The sequence below is a fragment of the Sinohyriopsis cumingii genome, chromosome 10 (genome assembly GCF_028554795.1).
Source record: "Sinohyriopsis cumingii isolate HCF-2022 chromosome 10, ASM2855479v2, whole genome shotgun sequence".
Taxonomy (NCBI): domain Eukaryota; kingdom Metazoa; phylum Mollusca; class Bivalvia; order Unionida; family Unionidae; genus Sinohyriopsis; species Sinohyriopsis cumingii.
In genome coordinates, this window is record NC_142970.1 from 48,596,935 (window position 1) to 48,618,035 (window position 21,101).

Genomic DNA, 21,101 nt, shown 5'->3' on the forward strand with positions numbered 1-21,101 from the left:
ATCAATTTATTCCATGCTACTGCAGATTTATAGATAAGAAGTGAATATTTATATTTTACACAATCAAACTGACTAATGTCCTGGAGAGAAATTGTTCAATGCATTGAGAACACAGTACTTAGGCATATACTACTCTTGCTGTACGTACAGCATGTACTTCCTTTTGGGAATGCTGAACTTGGATAAAGCTGAAGTATACTTCGCTAATGAAATGAATAAAAATATGTTAATGCTGAAGAAAGTGCTTAGATAGCTTCATTTCATTCAAGATATTTCTCATCCTTTTAACCAATTTTGGCATTTCTGACTTCCATTGCATTACTGCCAACTGAAATGTAGGCCAACAAACTTGAAAACATGTCCACATGCTGGTGTGAGAATTTGAATTAATTAGAAAAAAGACATCAGAGTAAGTAAAGTCTGATAAAACTTTATTACCTTAATTTGTAGAAAAATGTTGAGACGGGCTGCCAAGAGTGTGAGATATTCCTGAAAATTTGACTTCTTGTTCAGATGTTAGTCAACATGGGAACTCACTACACATACCGTTATTTAGCCAGCAAAACCTAAATCCCTAAACATAAATATCAGGGTTGAAGTCTTACATTGTTAGGATTAACTTAAGGCCATTTTTCATGCTACACAACAGTAAATATATCTGGTGGAGGAAGAACCTGGAAAACCACTGGGGAAAACCACGGACCAATGGGAAGCTAGTGGTATGCTCTCTCAAAACGGAGCAGAGCCTGAGACTAAATCTTCCTGTAAATATTATATGTACTATATGATAATAAATAAATAATCTGAAGAGTAAATTGTAAGCAACAATAACCTGACCTGTGCATTACATTATACAAGTGACTGCCTGTTATGCTGCTGATTGGTTATGAACTACTAAAATATTCTCACACCTTACCCTCTGTTTGTACCACCCTACTGATTTGAAAAAGAGAAAGAATAAAAGATTTCAAAAATGCACAAAACTTAGCCATTGCATTCACTGATTTATGAGTTATGAACTGATTGCCAACAGAGGGCCTCCAACACAGCTGACTTTTGAATCAAAAGGGAGCTTCTTTAGCAACATGGTCGCCATTTTGACTTGGGCCAGCTTCTGTTTTCAAGCACAGTCGTGATTGAAATTACTGTCTTTGAAAATCTCAGTAATTCCATAAATTTGAGATTTACATCTCTTTGAACACGTATATACAAGAATTCCTTCTATTTATTTGTTCAAATTGTTCTGGAAATGTTAAAACAAAACATTGCACATATTGGACGCAGATGACACGGCTTCTACTTAGTCCTACAATGTAAGACATAGCACATGTTTTTGTTTTAGTGATAAGATTCCCACAACATAAATATCATCGTCGAGGTCTTACATGTAGGACGAGGCTACTGCTGAAATAGACTATTCTAGAAATCAGAAATGGACAGAGGGCTTACAAACAAACGGGAGGGTATGCGAATACTATAAATATAATATAAATCTACCTACATCGATGCATTTAAAGTCTCTTGTATAACAGGTTCAGCTATAAAACAACGCCGTCTAGGTTAATTACTAGGTCTACGAAAAATAATAAACATCTTGCCCGCCATGACTTTTGTATATTTTGTACTCTTCAATACTAAAGATTCAGCATCCCGCAGCATTTCGAGAAACAACCAATGAGAGTGAATCTTACAATTATTTTACTGATCACTAGTATACTATTGGTTCCAACGATTTCGCATGTGAGCGATCTCGCAAAGGCCGAGATTGTTCATATTGTGAATTCGTCTGCTTCCGGTGTCATATTGTTCCATGTTAATTAAATATTTCTTTAGAATAATGGTTTCACTATCGACTAATTACAACGCAGTATTTAGTTCATGCCATGACACAAATACCCAGGCGATGACTGAAGAACGATATTACTAGCTGTACCTTTCTCAAAGCAAAACTTAGTCTGATAAGTCAACAGCCAATAGGAAGTTTTTTTCTTCAAGATCCGATGGTGATGTGCCATATCTAACACGACTATATACCTTCTATTTAGTCTTAGAACTTTACATTGACGATTGTCATTAACATTTGTTATTATGTATTAAGCTCAATACAGTATATATCGATTTATGTTAGAATATTCGTTACCAAATTCTTTGGTGTGGAAAAGCCCTAACAGAAAGGTATATGACGGTGCCACTGTCAATTTTAAAGAAAAGATTAAATGCCAATGTCTGAACGATATATCAGTCATAATTAATTACAGAACACTTAAAAACTAAATAAAGGTAATATGCGACTAGTCAAATCACAAACAAGGCTCTAATAGGATATTTGTTTAAAAAACTAAAACAAGAAGAAAATGTGTTTATTCAACTCAGTTATAACATTACTCGTGTCCAAACGAAGAGGAAAATCAAAAAAACACTTAATGAAAATAAAACTAGATGGTATGGTGGAAAAAACGAGCAGGATTCTTGGGTGACCAGGTTACACTCAAAGTCAAATAATTCAAATGTTTACCTACCTTACAAGCAAATTCAACAAAAGAGGTGTTTTGCTGTGTAATTTTGAGAAAGTGCAAATTACTACGGCAACATATTGATGAGAAATACGCCTCTATTTAACAAGCAAAGCTATAGCTATTAAAATACACACGCCCGATGTGGGGCTCGAACCCAAACTTTGCTACTTCATATCAAAAATGTTTTATTTAGCAAGACATAAACACTAGAATACAGCTTTACAAGCATCTACTTTGATAACTCGCACTATTGGTATAATTTAAAAGTTTCAGGCAATCGAGGGAGGATTATTGAAATTTGGGTCCAACAAAACTTACAGATTTATACACACATTAGTTGACAAAGTTCCAGTTTCTTTTAATGAATGTAACGTGCGTTCTGCTCATTTTTTTAATATGAAATGCATGCTATAAATCGGTACAAACCATTGTGTGTTCTCGAGTCGTCCTTCTTCACTCGGCAAAATATCCTCATCATTCGAAGAACATGACGACGTGTCATCACTACCCTCTTCGTTGTTAGTCTTCAAAAGTGGCTCAAACTGATACGGTAAAATGTCCACGCTTACTGAGAAGTCGGGGAAGACGTTCTCGCAATTTTCCATGACGCAAAAGGGAAAAGAAATTATCTGAATCATGCTAGCAATCTTCGTAGTTAGCTTGGTTGGGTGGTAGCAATAGATCCTATGACGTCACTACCGGCCACATGATACGTATCTAATTATCTCTCAAGGTACTTGCGCGGATAACCGAAATATTTTCTTGTAGTAACTAAAGGGACCGAGAACGGTGTACGGGAATAAGATAAAATATAATTTTGCACTACAGGCAATCAAATAACATAAAACCAACATGTACGTTCCCTATTCCTTTAACAAACTCTTTCGTGTGATACATCGATATGGCAAAATTATGAGACCCTGTCATTGACAAATATGCTCTAAAGATTAACTTCCAAACGGAAGGAAAATATATCGCATGTGATTAACCATGTAAAATTAGAAAAAATGTATTTTGTGATTACCTAGAACCAAATAAGTCTCTTGCAAAATACGTATTTTGCAACGATAACAGACTAGTTCTCTATTCAGTTCAATTATACAATTTGAGGTAATATAACATAGAAAGTTTAAGTAAACGTAATACAAATAAAAACAGGTATATGGCTGGATAAATAAACAACATATTTGAGTCAATCTCTACAGTCAAATAAATCAAATTATTAATTACTTTACCAAAAACGTTCACAAAACATGTTACTCCACGACGACGCGGAGTGAAAGTTAAAGACAAAGTACAAACTATGATAAAAGTTCAGCACTTTACAACCTAATCATCAGCTATATAAGCAAACAATAAGGAGACATATACATCTGAAAGTTGTCTTTACCCGTGTTGTGCTAAGCAGGCAGATATTGAAAACATTATTGCCTTTTCTCCTCAAGCTGCTTTCAGATTCTTAACTCACAATGATGAGTAGTAAAAGGTTAAGACAGTATATAAAATGTTATTTTTCAGTATCGCATAAAATTGTCCCCTGTCTATAATCAAAATCAATACAGCCAATGTGGGGCTCGAACCCACAACCACGGGATTAAGAATCCCGTGCTCTACCAACTGAGCTAGCCGGGCGGATATTGTAAAAATCTCTTACCTGTTCTCGTAAAGAGATATCTCATACATTATAAGCCAGTCATTCGGATGTGAAAACAATATATCAAGTGGTATCACCAGACAGGCAAAGAAAATATTCGTTACCAAATTCTTTGGTGTGGAAAATCCCAACCAGAAACTTATATGACGGTAACATTGCCAATTTTTCAGAATAGATTGACTGCTAATGTCTGATCGATATATCAGTTATAATTAGCTACAGAACACTTAAAATTAAAAAAGCTAATATGGGACTAGTCGAATCACAAAAATGTCTTTTAAGGAGACATATACATCTAAAAGTTGTATTTACCAGTCTTGTGTTAACCAGGCTGATATTGATAACAGTTATTCCCTTTTCTCCTCAAGTTGATTTCGTATTCTTAACTCACAATGATGCGTAGTAAAATGTTAAGACAGTGTGCAAAATGTTATTTTATCACATAAAATTGTCCTCTGTCATATAAAGCACTATAATCAAAATCGAATCGCCCAATGTGCTCCAAATGACGACCCCGGGATTAAGAGTCCCGTGCTCTACCGACTGATATTGTAAACATATATTACCTTTTCTCGTCAAGAGATGTCTCATACAATATAAAAAAGTCATTCGTATGTGAAAAAAGTCTATCGAGATGTATCATTAGACAGGCAAAGAAACGGCAGACGCTATATTTTTCATTTCCGACGTATTTGCTTTAACATCCGCTGGGTTTATTACACATAAAAATTAGTCTTGAAGACTATGAACCTCTCCTTGTTTGTGTGTGTTTGCTGACGTATTTGTGTTATTTGTGTTTTGCTTAGAGGCCTGTTTCTATATCACTATGTTCGTCTGTTAATGGAAAATTGACTTGAAAAGAACAATACAATTAGGTATTTTTCTCAGTCGCCTTATGTCACTTAACGTATTGTGAATAACCTTTAGCATTTGTACAGCCTTGTACCAGTCTGTACGCTGATAAGACAGCCGATTGAAACGTCGCTACATCACATCCGTCATGTTGTGAAATATCGTAGGGATTGGTTGTAAGAATACACATCAGTTTCATGTTTTCGGTAATTGTGGAGTGCAACATGTAATTTAGGATATGATTGACCAAAATTGACCCGATCGTGAACTTGTCTCTTTCCGCCGGCATCTTGATCAAGGGAAACAAATTTGTTAAATATAAAGCCCCCAATTGTGACGAATTACGTGGGAGGTATGTTTCACGATCTGACGTTAATAGCCGTGCGATATTAAATGACGAACACTAGTTGTGCCTTCTCAGAGCAAGAGAAACGTGTTATACAAACCAAGAGCCAGTCCGACGTCGTTTCTTCAATTCCCGATGTGTTCTTATCACATCTAATATGAATATATACCTTATATTTAATCATCAAACCTTTCTTTGAATATTTTCTATTTTGGTTTGACTTTGTTATTTTGAATATAGTTTGGAAGTAGTTGCACGAATACACATCGATCTGATGTGCTTGGTGATACTCCTCTTGTAAACTGCAGGATGTTGGTTAGGACAGCAAAGGCCGAGATTGTTCATATTGTGAATTCGTCTGCTTCCGGTGTCATATTGTTCCATGTTAATTAAAAATTTCTTTAGAATAATGGTTTCACTATCGACTAATTACAACGCAGTATTTAGTTCATGCCATGACATAAATATCCAGGCGATGACTGAAGAACGATATTACTAGCTGTACCTTTCTCAAAACAAACGTTAGTCTGATAAGTCAACAGCCAATAGAAAGTTTTTTCTTCAACATCCGATGGTGATGTGCCATATCTAACACGACTATATACTTTCTATTTAGTCTTAGAACTTTACATTGACGATTGTCCTTAACATTTGTGATTGTTATTATGTATTAAGCTCAATACAGCATATACCACTTTATCTTAGAATATTCGTTACCAGATTCTTTGGTGTGAAAGATCCCTACCAGAAACTTATATGACGGTAACAGATTAACTGCTGATGTCTGAACGATAGATCACTTATAATTAGCTACAGAACACTTAAAATTAGAAAAGCTAATATGGGACTAGTCGAATCACAAAAGGTCTCTTATGGGATATTTGTTTAAAAAACTATAGCAAGAAGAAAATGTGTTTATTCAACTCAATTATGCAATTCCTCGTATCCAAATGAAGAGGAAAATTCGAAAACACTTAATGAAAATAAAACGAGATGGCATTTCGAAAAACGAACATGATTCTTGGGTGACCAGGTTACGCTCAGAAGTCAAATAATTCAAATGTTTACCTACCTTACAAGCAAATTGAACAAAAGAGGTGTTTTGCTGTGGAATTTTGAGAGAGTGCAAATTACTACGGCAAAATATTGATGAGAAATACGCCACTAAAAACTGTATTTACAAACAAAGCTGTAGCTATTAAAATATACACGCCCGATGTGGGGCTCGAACCCACGACCCCGGGATTAAGAGTCCCGTGCTCTACCGACTGAGCTAACCGGGCAGATAATGTTAACATCTATTGACTTTTCTCATCAAGAGACATCGTATTTATATATCATAATAAAAAAACAACATTAGCTGTCATTATTTCACATAAAATTTACTCATGGTGACTGAAAAAAAGAATGTTCGGTAACAAACTCTTTCGTGTGATACATCGATATGGCAAAATTATGAGACCATGTCATTAAAATTTATGCACCAAAGATTAACTTCCAAACTGAAGGAAAATATATCGTATATGATTAACCATGTAAAATTAGAAAAATGTATTTTGTGATTACCTTGAACCCAAAAGGTCTCTTGCGAAATACTTTTTTTGAAACGATAACAGACTATTTCTCTATTCAGTGCAATTATACAATTTCACGTACCATAAGATAGAAAGTCTAAGCAAACTTAATACAAACAAAAAACAGGAATATGGCGGGATAAATGAACAACATATTTGGGTCAAACTCTAAAATCAAATAAATCAAATTATTAATAACCTTACAAAAACTTTCGCAAAACATGTTACTCCACGATGACGCGGTGTGGAAGTTTATGGCAAAGTACAAACTATAAAAAAGTTCAGCACTGTTCAACCTAATCATCAGCTATATAAAGCAAACAATAAGGAGACATATACATCTAAAAGTTGTATTTACCAGTCTTGTGTTAACCAGGCTGATATTGATAACAGTTATTCCCTTTTCTCCTCAAGTTGATTTCGTATTCTTAACTCACAATGATGCGTAGTAAAATGTTAAGACAGTGTGCAAAATGTTATTTTATCACATAAAATTGTCCTCTGTCATATAAAACACTATAATCAAAATCGAATCGCCCAATGTGCGGCTCCAACCCACGACCCCGGGATTAAGAGTCCCGTGCTCTACCGACTGATATTGTAAACATATATTACCTTTTCTCGTCAAGAGATGTCTCATACAATATAAACCAGTCATTCGTATGTGAAAAAAGTCTATCGAGATGTATCATTAGACAGGCAAAGAAAAGGCAGACGCTATATTTTTCATTTCCGACGTATTTGCTTTAACATCCGCTGGGTTTATTACACATAAAAATTAGTCTTGAAGACTATGAACCTCTCCTTGTTTGTGTGTGTTTGCTGACGTATTTGTGTTATTTGTGTTTTGCTTAGATGCCTGTTTCTATATCACTATGTTCGTCTGTTAATGGAAAATTGACTTGAAAAGAACAATACAATTAGGTATTTTTCTCAGTCGCCTTATGTCACTTAACGTATTGTGAATAACCTTTAGCATTTTTACAGCCTTGTACCAGTCTGCACGCTGATAAGACAGCCGATTGAAACGTCGCTACATCACATCCGTCATGTTGTGAAATATCGTAGGGATTGGTTGTAAGAATACACATCAGTTTCATGTTTTCGGTAATTGTGGAGTGCAACATGTAATTTAGGATATGATTGACCAAAATTGACCCGATCGTGAACTTGTCTCTTTCCGCCGGCATCTTGATCAAGGGAAACAAATTTGTTAAATATAAAGCCCCCAATTGTGACGAATTACGTGGGAGGTATGTTTCACGATCTGACGTTAATAGCCGTGCGATATTAAATGACGAACACTAGTTGTGCCTTCTCAGAGCAAGAGAAACGTGTTATACAAACCAAGAGCCAGTCCGACGTCGTTTCTTCAATTCCCGATGTGTTCTTATCACATCTAATATGATCATATACCTTATATTTAATCATCAAACCTTTCTTTGAATATTTTCTATTTTGGTTTGACTTTGTTATTTTGAATATAGTTTGGAAGTAGTTGCACGAATACACATCGATCTGATGTGCTTGGTGATACTCCTCTTGTAAACTGCAGGATGTTGGTTAGGACAGCAAAGGCCGAGATTGTTCATATTGTGAATTCGTCTGCTTCCGGTGTCATATTGTTCCATGTTAATTAAAAATTTCTTTAGAATAATGGTTTCACTATCGACTAATTACAACGCAGTATTTAGTTCATGCCATGACATAAATATCCAGGCGATGACTGAAGAACGATATTACTAGCTGTACCTTTCTCAAAACAAACGTTAGTCTGATAAGTCAACAGCCAATAGAAAGTTTTTTCTTCAACATCCGATGGTGATGTGCCATATCTAACACGACTATATACCTTCTATTTAGTCTTAGAACTTTACATTGACGATTGTCCTTAACATTTGTGATTGTTATTATGTATTAAGCTCAATACAGCATATACCACTTTATCTTAGAATATTCGTTACCAGATTCTTTGGTGTGAAAGATCCCTACCAGAAACTTATATGACGGTAACAGATTAACTGCTGATGTCTGAACGATAGATCACTTATAATTAGCTACAGAACACTTAAAATTAAAAAAGCTAATATGGGACTAGTCGAATCACAAAAGGTCTCTTATGGGATATTTGTTTAAAAAACTATAGCAAGAAGAAAATGTGTTTATTCAACTCAATTATGCAATTCCTCGTATCCAAATGAAGAGGAAAATTCGAAAACACTTAATGAAAATAAAACGAGATGGCATTTCGAAAAACGAACATGATTCTTGGGTGACCAGGTTACGCTCAGAAGTCAAATAATTCAAATGTTTACCTACCTTACAAGCAAATTGAACAAAAGAGGTGTTTTGCTGTGGAATTTTGAGAAAGTGCAAATTACTACGGCAAAATATTGATGAGAAATACGCCACTAAAAACTGTATTTACAAACAAAGCTGTAGCTATTAAAATATACACGCCCGATGTGGGGCTCGAACCCACGACCCCGGGATTAAGAGTCCCGTGCTCTACCGACTGAGCTAACCGGGCAGATAATGTTAACATCTATTGACTTTTCTCATCAAGAGACATCGTATTTATATATCATAATAAAAAAACAACATTAGCTGTCATTATTTCACATAAAATTTACTCATGGTGACTGAAAAAAAAGAATGTTCGATAACAAACTCTTTCGTGTGATACATCGATATGGCAAAATTATGAGACCATGTCATTAAAACTTATGCACCAAAGATTAACTTCCAAACTGAAGGAAAATATATCGTATATGATTAACCATGTAAAATTAGAAAAATGTATTTTGTGATTACCTTGAACCCAAAAGGTCTCTTGCGAAATACTTTTTTTGAAACGATAACAGACTATTTCTCTATTCAGTGCAATTATACAATTTCACGTACCATAAGATAGAAAGTCTAAGCAAACTTAATACAAACAAAAAACAGGAATATGGCGGGATAAATGAACAACATATTTGGGTCAAACTCTAAAATCAAATAAATCAAATTATTAATTACCTTACAAAAACTTTCGCAAAACATGTTACTCCACGATGACGCGGTGTGGAAGTTTATGGCAAAGTACAAACTATAAAAAAGTTCAGCACTGTTCAACCTAATCATCAGCTATATAAAGCAAACAATAAGGAGACATATACATCTAAAAGTTGTATTTACCAGTCTTGTGTTAACCAGGCTGATATTGATAACAGTTATTCCCTTTTCTCCTCAAGTTGATTTCGTATTCTTAACTCACAATGATGCGTAGTAAAATGTTAAGACAGTGTGCAAAATGTTATTTTATCACATAAAATTGTCCTCTGTCATATAAAGCACTATAATCAAAATCGAATCGCCCAATGTGCGGCTCCAAATCACGACCCCGGGATTAAGAGTCCCGTGCTCTACCGACTGATATTGTAAACATATATTACCTTTTCTCGTCAAGAGATGTCTCATACAACATAAAAAAGTCATTCGTATGTGAAAAAAGTCTTTCGAGATGTATCATTAGACAGGCAAAGAAAAGGCAGACGCTATATTTTTCATTTCCGACGTATTTGCTTTAACATCCGCTGGGTTTATTACACATAAAAATTAGTCTTGAAGACTATGAACCTCTCCTTGTTTGTGTGTGTTTGCTGACGTATTTGTGTTATTTGTGTTTTGCTTAGATGCCTGTTTCTATATCACTATGTTCGTCTGTTAATGGAAAATTGACTTGAAAAGAACAATACAATTAGGTATTTTTCTCAGTCGCCTTATGTCACTTAACGTATTGTGAATAACCTTTAGCATTTTTACAGCCTTGTACCAGTCTGTACGCTGATAAGACAGCCGATTGAAACGTCGCTACATCACATCCGTCATGTTGTGAAATATCGTAGAGATTGGTTGTAAGAATACACATCAGTTTCATGTTTTCGGTAATTGTGGAGTGCAACATGTAATTTAGGATATGATTGACCAAAATTGACCCGATCGTGAACTTGTCTCTTTCCGCCGGCATCTTGATCAAGGGAAACAAATTTGTTAAATATAAAGCCCCCAATTGTGACGAATTACGTGGGAGGTATGTTTCACGATCTGACGTTAATAGCCGTGCGATATTAAATGACGAACACTAGTTGTGCCTTCTCAGAGCAAGAGAAACGTGTTATACAAACCAAGAGCCAGTCCGACATCGTTTCTTCAATTCCCGATGTGTTCTTATCACATCTAATATGAATATATACCTTATATTTAATCATCAAACCTTTCTTTGAATATTTTCTATTTTGGTTTGACTTTGTTATTTTGAATATAGTTTGGAAGTAGTTGCACGAATACACATCGATCTGATGTGCTTGGTGATACTCCTCTTGTAAACTGCAGGATGTTGGTTAGGACAGCAAAGGCCGAGATTGTTCATATTGTGAATTCGTCTGCTTCCGGTGTCATATTGTTCCATGTTAATTAAAAATTTCTTTAGAATAATGGTTTCACTATCGACTAATTACAACGCAGTATTTAGTTCATGCCATGACATAAATATCCAGGCGATGACTGAAGAACGATATTACTAGCTGTACCTTTCTCAAAACAAACGTTAGTCTGATAAGTCAACAGCCAATAGAAAGTTTTTTCTTCAACATCCGATGGTGATGTGCCATATCTAACACGACTATATACCTTCTATTTAGTCTTAGAACTTTACATTGACGATTGTCCTTAACATTTGTGATTGTTATTATGTATTAAGCTCAATACAGCATATACCACTTTATCTTAGAATATTCGTTACCAGATTCTTTGGTGTGAAAGATCCCTACCAGAAACTTATATGACGGTAACAGATTAACTGCTGATGTCTGAACGATAGATCACTTATAATTAGCTACAGAACACTTAAAATTAAAAAAGCTAATATGGGACTAGTCGAATCACAAAAGGTCTCTTATGGGATATTTGTTTAAAAAACTATAGCAAGAAGAAAATGTGTTTATTCAACTCAATTATGCAATTCCTCGTATCCAAATGAAGAGGAAAATTCGAAAACACTTAATGAAAATAAAACGAGATGGCATTTCGAAAAACGAACATGATTCTTGGGTGACCAGGTTACGCTCAGAAGTCAAATAATTCAAATGTTTACCTACCTTACAAGCAAATTGAACAAAAGAGGTGTTTTGCTGTGGAATTTTGAGAAAGTGCAAATTACTACGGCAAAATATTGATGAGAAATACGCCACTAAAAACTGTATTTACAAACAAAGCTGTAGCTATTAAAATATACACGCCCGATGTGGGGCTCGAACCCACGACCCCGGGATTAAGAGTCCCGTGCTCTACCGACTGAGCTAACCGGGCAGATAATGTTAACATCTATTGACTTTTCTCATCAAGAGACATCGTATTTATATATCATAATAAAAAAACAACATTAGCTGTCATTATTTCACATAAAATTTACTCATGGTGACTGAAAAAAAAGAATGTTCGATAACAAACTCTTTCGTGTGATACATCGATATGGCAAAATTATGAGACCATGTCATTAAAACTTATGCACCAAAGATTAACTTCCAAACTGAAGGAAAATATATCGTATATGATTAACCATGTAAAATTAGAAAAATGTATTTTGTGATTACCTTGAACCCAAAAGGTCTCTTGCGAAATACTTTTTTTGAAACGATAACAGACTATTTCTCTATTCAGTGCAATTATACAATTTCACGTACCATAAGATAGAAAGTCTAAGCAAACTTAATACAAACAAAAAACAGGAATATGGCGGGATAAATGAACAACATATTTGGGTCAAACTCTAAAATCAAATAAATCAAATTATTAATTACCTTACAAAAACTTTCGCAAAACATGTTACTCCACGATGACGCGGTGTGGAAGTTTATGGCAAAGTACAAACTATAAAAAAGTTCAGCACTGTTCAACCTAATCATCAGCTATATAAAGCAAACAATAAGGAGACATATACATCTAAAAGTTGTATTTACCAGTCTTGTGTTAACCAGGCTGATATTGATAACAGTTATTCCCTTTTCTCCTCAAGTTGATTTCGTATTCTTAACTCACAATGATGCGTAGTAAAATGTTAAGACAGTGTGCAAAATGTTATTTTATCACATAAAATTGTCCTCTGTCATATAAAGCACTATAATCAAAATCGAATCGCCCAATGTGCGGCTCCAAATCACGACCCCGGGATTAAGAGTCCCGTGCTCTACCGACTGATATTGTAAACATATATTACCTTTTCTCGTCAAGAGATGTCTCATACAACATAAAAAAGTCATTCGTATGTGAAAAAAGTCTTTCGAGATGTATCATTAGACAGGCAAAGAAAAGGCAGACGCTATATTTTTCATTTCCGACGTATTTGCTTTAACATCCGCTGGGTTTATTACACATAAAAATTAGTCTTGAAGACTATGAACCTCTCCTTGTTTGTGTGTGTTTGCTGACGTATTTGTGTTATTTGTGTTTTGCTTAGATGCCTGTTTCTATATCACTATGTTCGTCTGTTAATGGAAAATTGACTTGAAAAGAACAATACAATTAGGTATTTTTCTCAGTCGCCTTATGTCACTTAACGTATTGTGAATAACCTTTAGCATTTTTACAGCCTTGTACCAGTCTGCACGCTGATAAGACAGCCGATTGAAACGTCGCTACATCACATCCGTCATGTTGTGAAATATCGTAGGGATTGGTTGTAAGAATACACATCAGTTTCATGTTTTCGGTAATTGTGGAGTGCAACATGTAATTTAGGATATGATTGACCAAAATTGACCCGATCGTGAACTTGTCTCTTTCCGCCGGCATCTTGATCAAGGGAAACAAATTTGTTAAATATAAAGCCCCCAATTGTGACGAATTACGTGGGAGGTATGTTTCACGATCTGACGTTAATAGCCGTGCGATATTAAATGACGAACACTAGTTGTGCCTTCTCAGAGCAAGAGAAACGTGTTATACAAACCAAGAGCCAGTCCGACGTCGTTTCTTCAATTCCCGATGTGTTCTTATCACATCTAATATGATCATATACCTTATATTTAATCATCAAACCTTTCTTTGAATATTTTCTATTTTGGTTTGACTTTGTTATTTTGAATATAGTTTGGAAGTAGTTGCACGAATACACATCGATCTGATGTGCTTGGTGATACTCCTCTTGTAAACTGCAGGATGTTGGTTAGGACAGCAAAGGCCGAGATTGTTCATATTGTGAATTCGTCTGCTTCCGGTGTCATATTGTTCCATGTTAATTAAAAATTTCTTTAGAATAATGGTTTCACTATCGACTAATTACAACGCAGTATTTAGTTCATGCCATGACATAAATATCCAGGCGATGACTGAAGAACGATATTACTAGCTGTACCTTTCTCAAAACAAACGTTAGTCTGATAAGTCAACAGCCAATAGAAAGTTTTTTCTTCAACATCCGATGGTGATGTGCCATATCTAACACGACTATATACCTTCTATTTAGTCTTAGAACTTTACATTGACGATTGTCCTTAACATTTGTGATTGTTATTATGTATTAAGCTCAATACAGCATATACCACTTTATCTTAGAATATTCGTTACCAGATTCTTTGGTGTGAAAGATCCCTACCAGAAACTTATATGACGGTAACAGATTAACTGCTGATGTCTGAACGATAGATCACTTATAATTAGCTACAGAACACTTAAAATTAAAAAAGCTAATATGGGACTAGTCGAATCACAAAAGGTCTCTTATGGGATATTTGTTTAAAAAACTATAGCAAGAAGAAAATGTGTTTATTCAACTCAATTATGCAATTCCTCGTATCCAAATGAAGAGGAAAATTCGAAAACACTTAATGAAAATAAAACGAGATGGCATTTCGAAAAACGAACATGATTCTTGGGTGACCAGGTTACGCTCAGAAGTCAAATAATTCAAATGTTTACCTACCTTACAAGCAAATTGAACAAAAGAGGTGTTTTGCTGTGGAATTTTGAGAAAGTGCAAATTACTACGGCAAAATATTGATGAGAAATACGCCACTAAAAACTGTATTTACAAACAAAGCTGTAGCTATTAAAATATACACGCCCGATGTGGGGCTCGAACCCACGACCCCGGGATTAAGAGTCCCGTGCTCTACCGACTGAGCTAACCGGGCAGATAATGTTAACATCTATTGACTTTTCTCATCAAGAGACATCGTATTTATATATCATAATAAAAAAACAACATTAGCTGTCATTATTTCACATAAAATTTACTCATGGTGACTGAAAAAAAAGAATGTTCGATAACAAACTCTTTCGTGTGATACATCGATATGGCAAAATTATGAGACCATGTCATTAAAACTTATGCACCAAAGATTAACTTCCAAACTGAAGGAAAATATATCGTATATGATTAACCATGTAAAATTAGAAAAATGTATTTTGTGATTACCTTGAACCCAAAAGGTCTCTTGCGAAATACTTTTTTTGAAACGATAACAGACTATTTCTCTATTCAGTGCAATTATACAATTTCACGTACCATAAGATAGAAAGTCTAAGCAAACTTAATACAAACAAAAAACAGGAATATGGCGGGATAAATGAACAACATATTTGGGTCAAACTCTAAAATCAAATAAATCAAATTATTAATTACCTTACAAAAACTTTCGCAAAACATGTTACTCCACGATGACGCGGTGTGGAAGTTTATGGCAAAGTACAAACTATAAAAAAGTTCAGCACTGTTCAACCTAATCATCAGCTATATAAAGCAAACAATAAGGAGACATATACATCTAAAAGTTGTATTTACCAGTCTTGTGTTAACCAGGCTGATATTGATAACAGTTATTCCCTTTTCTCCTCAAGTTGATTTCGTATTCTTAACTCACAATGATGCGTAGTAAAATGTTAAGACAGTGTGCAAAATGTTATTTTATCACATAAAATTGTCCTCTGTCATATAAAGCACTATAATCAAAATCGAATCGCCCAATGTGCGGCTCCAAATCACGACCCCGGGATTAAGAGTCCCGTGCTCTACCGACTGATATTGTAAACATATATTACCTTTTCTCGTCAAGAGATGTCTCATACAACATAAAAAAGTCATTCGTATGTGAAAAAAGTCTTTCGAGATGTATCATTAGACAGGCAAAGAAAAGGCAGACGCTATATTTTTCATTTCCGACGTATTTGCTTTAACATCCGCTGGGTTTATTACACATAAAAATTAGTCTTGAAGACTATGAACCTCTCCTTGTTTGTGTGTGTTTGCTGACGTATTTGTGTTATTTGTGTTTTGCTTAGATGCCTGTTTCTATATCACTATGTTCGTCTGTTAATGGAAAATTGACTTGAAAAGAACAATACAATTAGGTATTTTTCTCAGTCGCCTTATGTCACTTAACGTATTGTGAATAACCTTTAGCATTTTTACAGCCTTGTACCAGTCTGTACGCTGATAAGACAGCCGATTGAAACGTCGCTACATCACATCCGTCATGTTGTGAAATATCGTAGGGATTGGTTGTAAGAATACACATCAGTTTCATGTTTTCGGTAATTGTGGAGTGCAACATGTAATTTAGGATATGATTGACCAAAATTGACCCGATCGTGAACTTGTCTCTTTCCGCCGGCATCTTGATCAAGGGAAACAAATTTGTTAAATATAAAGCCCCCAATTGTGACGAATTACGTGGGAGGTATGTTTCACGATCTGACGTTAATAGCCGTGCGATATTAAATGACGAACACTAGTTGTGCCTTCTCAGAGCAAGAGAAACGTGTTATACAAACCAAGAGCCAGTCCGACATCGTTTCTTCAATTCCCGATGTGTTCTTATCACATCTAATATGAATATATACCTTATATTTAATCATCAAACCTTTCTTTGAATATTTTCTATTTTGGTTTGACTTTGTTATTTTGAATATAGTTTGGAAGTAGTTGCACGAATACACATCGATCTGATGTGCTTGGTGATACTCCTCTTGTAAACTGCAGGATGTTGGTTAGGACAGCAAAGGCCGAGATTGTTCATATTGTGAATTCGTCTGCTTCCGGTGTCATATTGTTCCATGTTAATTAAAAATTTCTTTAGAATAATGGTTTCACTATCGACTAATTACAACGCAGTATTTAGTTCATGCCATGACATAAATATCCAGGCGATGACTGAAGAACGATATTACTAGCTGTACCTTTCTCAAAACAAACGTTAGTCTGATAAGTCAACAGCCAATAGAAAGTTTTTTCTTCAACATCCGATGGTGATGTGCCATATCTAACACGACTATATACCTTCTATTTAGTCTTAGAACTTTACATTGACGATTGTCCTTAACATTTGTGATTGTTATTATGTATTAAGCTCAATACAGCATATACCACTTTATCTTAGAATATTCGTTACCAGATTCTTTGGTGTGAAAGATCCCTACCAGAAACTTATATGACGGTAACAGATTAACTGCTGATGTCTGAACGATAGATCACTTATAATTAGCTACAGAACACTTAAAATTAAAAAAGCTAATATGGGACTAGTCGAATCACAAAAGGTCTCTTATGGGATATTTGTTTAAAAAACTATAGCAAGAAGAAAATGTGTTTATTCAACTCAATTATGCAATTCCTCGTATCCAAATGAAGAGGAAAATTCGAAAACACTTAATGAAAATAAAACGAGATGGCATTTCGAAAAACGAACATGATTCTTGGGTGACCAGGTTACGCTCAGAAGTCAAATAATTCAAATGTTTACCTACCTTACAAGCAAATTGAACAAAAGAGGTGTTTTGCTGTGGAATTTTGAGAAAGTGCAAATTACTACGGCAAAATATTGATGAGAAATACGCCACTAAAAACTGTATTTACAAACAAAGCTGTAGCTATTAAAATATACACGCCCGATGTGGGGCTCGAACCCACGACCCCGGGATTAAGAGTCCCGTGCTCTACCGACTGAGCTAACCGGGCAGATAATGTTAACATCTATTGACTTTTCTCATCAAGAGACATCGTATTTATATATCATAATAAAAAAACAACATTAGCTGTCATTATTTCACATAAAATTTACTCATGGTGACTGAAAAAAAAGAATGTTCGATAACAAACTCTTTCGTGTGATACATCGATATGGCAAAATTATGAGACCATGTCATTAAAACTTATGCACCAAAGATTAACTTCCAAACTGAAGGAAAATATATCGTATATGATTAACCATGTAAAATTAGAAAAATGTATTTTGTGATTACCTTGAACCCAAAAGGTCTCTTGCGAAATACTTTTTTTGAAACGATAACAGACTATTTCTCTATTCAGTGCAATTATACAATTTCACGTACCATAAGATAGAAAGTCTAAGCAAACTTAATACAAACAAAAAACAGGAATATGGCGGGATAAATGAACAACATATTTGGGTCAAACTCTAAAATCAAATAAATCAAATTATTAATTACCTTACAAAAACTTTCGCAAAACATGTTACTCCACGATGACGCGGTGTGGAAGTTTATGGCAAAGTACAAACTATAAAAAAGTTCAGCACTGTTCAACCTAATCATCAGCTATATAAAGCAAACAATAAGGAGACATATACATCTAAAAGTTGTATTTACCAGTCTTGTGTTAACCAGGCTGATATTGATAACAGTTATTCCCTTTTCTCCTCAAGTTGATTTCGTATTCTTAACTCACAATGATGCGTAGTAAAATGTTAAGACAGTGTGCAAAATGTTATTTTATCACATAAAATTGTCCTCTGTCATATAAAGCACTATAATCAAAATCGAATCGCCCAATGTGCGGCTCCAAATCACGACCCCGGGATTAAGAGTCCCGTGCTCTACCGACTGATATTGTAAACATATATTACCTTTTCTCGTCAAGAGATGTCTCATACAACATAAAAAAGTCATTCGTATGTGAAAAAAGTCTTTCGAGATGTATCATTAGACAGGCAAAGAAAAGGCAGACGCTATATTTTTCATTTCCGACGTATTTGCTTTAACATCCGCTGGGTTTATTACACATAAAAATTAGTCTTGAAGACTATGAACCTCTCCTTGTTTGTGTGTGTTTGCTGACGTATTTGTGTTATTTGTGTTTTGCTTAGAGGCCTGTTTTTATATCACTATGTTCGTCTGTTAATGGAAAATTGACTTGAAAAGAACAATACAATTAGGTATTTTTCTCAGTCGCCTTATGTCACTTAACATATTGTGAATAACCTTTAGCATTTTTACAGCCTTGTACCAGTCTGTACGCTGATAAGACAGCCGATTGAAACGTCGCTACATCACATCCGTCATGTTGTGAAATATCGTAGGGATTGGTTGTAAGAATACACATCAGTTTCATGTTTTCGGTAATTGTGGAGTGCAACATGTAATTTAGGATATGATTGACCAAAATTGACCCGATCGTGAACTTGTCTCTTTCCGCCGGCATCTTGATCAAGGGAAACAAATTTGTTAAATATAAAGCCCCCAATTGTGACGAATTACGTGGGAGGTATGTTTCACGATCTGACGTTAATAGCCGTGCGATATTAAATGACGAACACTAGTTGTGCCTTCTCAGAGCAAGAGAAACGTGTTATACAAACCAAGAGCCAGTCCGACGTCGTTTCTTCAATTCCCGATGTGTTCTTATCACATCTAATATGATCATATACCTTATATTTAATCATCAAACCTTTCTTTGAATATTTTCTATTTTGGTTTGACTTTGTTATTTTGAATATAGTTTGGAAGTAGTTGCACGAATACACATCGATCTGATGTGCTTGGTGATACTCCTCTTGTAAACTGCAGGATGTTGGTTAGGACAGCAAAGGCCGAGATTGTTCATATTGTGAATTCGTCTGCTTCCGGTGTCATATTGTTCCATGTTAATTAAAAATTTCTTTAGAATAATGGTTTCACTATCGACTAATTACAACGCAGTATTTAGTTCATGCCATGACATAAATATCCAGGCGATGACTGAAGAACGATATTACTAGCTGTACCTTTCTCAAAACAAACGTTAGTCTGATAAGTCAACAGCCAATAGAAAGTTTTTTCTTCAACATCCGATGGTGATGTGCCATATCTAACACGACTATATACCTTCTATTTAGTCTTAGAACTTTACATTGACGATTGTCCTTAACATTTGTGATTGTTATTATGTATTAAGCTCAATACAGCATATACCACTTTATCTTAGAATATTCGTTACCAGATTCTTTGGTGTGAAAGATCCCTACCAGAAACTTATATGACGGTAACAGATTAACTGCTGATGTCTGAACGATAGATCACTTATAATTAGCTACAGAACACTTAAAATTAAAAAAGCTAATATGGGACTAGTCGAATCACAAAAGGTCTCTTATGGGATATTTGTTTAAAAAACTATAGCAAGAAGAAAATGTGTTTATTCAACTCAATTATGCAATTCCTCGTATCCAAATGAAGAGGAAAATTCGAAAACACTTAATGAAAATAAAACGAGATGGCATTTCGAAAAACGAACATGATTCTTGGGTGACCAGGTTACGCTCAGAAGTCAAATAATTCAAATGTTTACCTACCTTACAAGCAAATTGAACAAAAGAGGTGTTTTGCTGTGGAATTTTGAGAAAGTGCAAATTACTACGGCAAAATATTGATGAGAAATACGCCACTAAAAACTGTATTTACAAACAAAGCTGTAGCTATTAAAATATACACGCCCGATGTGGGGCTCGAACCCACGACCCCGGGATTAAGAGTCCCGTGCTCTACCGACTGAGCTAACCGGGCAGATAATGTTAACATCTATTGACTTTTCTCATCAAGAGACATCGTATTTATATATCATAATAAAAAAACAACATTAGCTGTCATTATTTCACATAAAATTTACTCATGGTGACTGAAAAAAAAGAATGTTCGATAACAAACTCTTTCGTGTGATACATCGATATGGCAAAATTATGAGACCATGTCATTAAAACTTATGCACCAAAGATTAACTTCCAAACTGAAGGAAAATATATCGTATATGATTAACCATGTAAAATTAGAAAAATGTATTTTGTGATTACCTTGAACCCAAAAGGTCTCTTGCGAAATACTTTTTTTGAAACGATAACAGACTATTT

General features: G+C 34.9%; 7 non-coding genes across 7 annotated transcripts; all 7 read right to left on the bottom strand.

Annotated features, from left to right (window-relative positions):
* Positions 1–4,073: 4,073 nt before the first annotated feature.
* Positions 4,074–4,148, bottom strand: Trnak-cuu (transfer RNA lysine (anticodon CUU)). The gene has a single exon. It is a non-coding gene; the product is annotated as a tRNA-Lys (tRNA).
* A 2,430-nt stretch (positions 4,149–6,578) lies between these two features.
* Trnak-cuu (transfer RNA lysine (anticodon CUU)) lies at positions 6,579–6,651 on the bottom strand. Its single transcript has one exon. It is a non-coding gene; the product is annotated as a tRNA-Lys (tRNA).
* A 2,748-nt stretch (positions 6,652–9,399) lies between these two features.
* Trnak-cuu (transfer RNA lysine (anticodon CUU)) lies at positions 9,400–9,472 on the bottom strand. The gene has a single exon. It is a non-coding gene; the product is annotated as a tRNA-Lys (tRNA).
* Positions 9,473–12,221: 2,749 nt separating this feature from the next.
* On the bottom strand, positions 12,222–12,294 carry Trnak-cuu (transfer RNA lysine (anticodon CUU)). The gene has a single exon. It is a non-coding gene; the product is annotated as a tRNA-Lys (tRNA).
* Positions 12,295–15,043: 2,749 nt separating this feature from the next.
* On the bottom strand, positions 15,044–15,116 carry Trnak-cuu (transfer RNA lysine (anticodon CUU)). The gene has a single exon. It is a non-coding gene; the product is annotated as a tRNA-Lys (tRNA).
* Positions 15,117–17,865: 2,749 nt separating this feature from the next.
* Positions 17,866–17,938, bottom strand: Trnak-cuu (transfer RNA lysine (anticodon CUU)). The gene has a single exon. It is a non-coding gene; the product is annotated as a tRNA-Lys (tRNA).
* A 2,749-nt stretch (positions 17,939–20,687) lies between these two features.
* On the bottom strand, positions 20,688–20,760 carry Trnak-cuu (transfer RNA lysine (anticodon CUU)). Its single transcript has one exon. It is a non-coding gene; the product is annotated as a tRNA-Lys (tRNA).
* Positions 20,761–21,101: the final 341 nt, after the last annotated feature.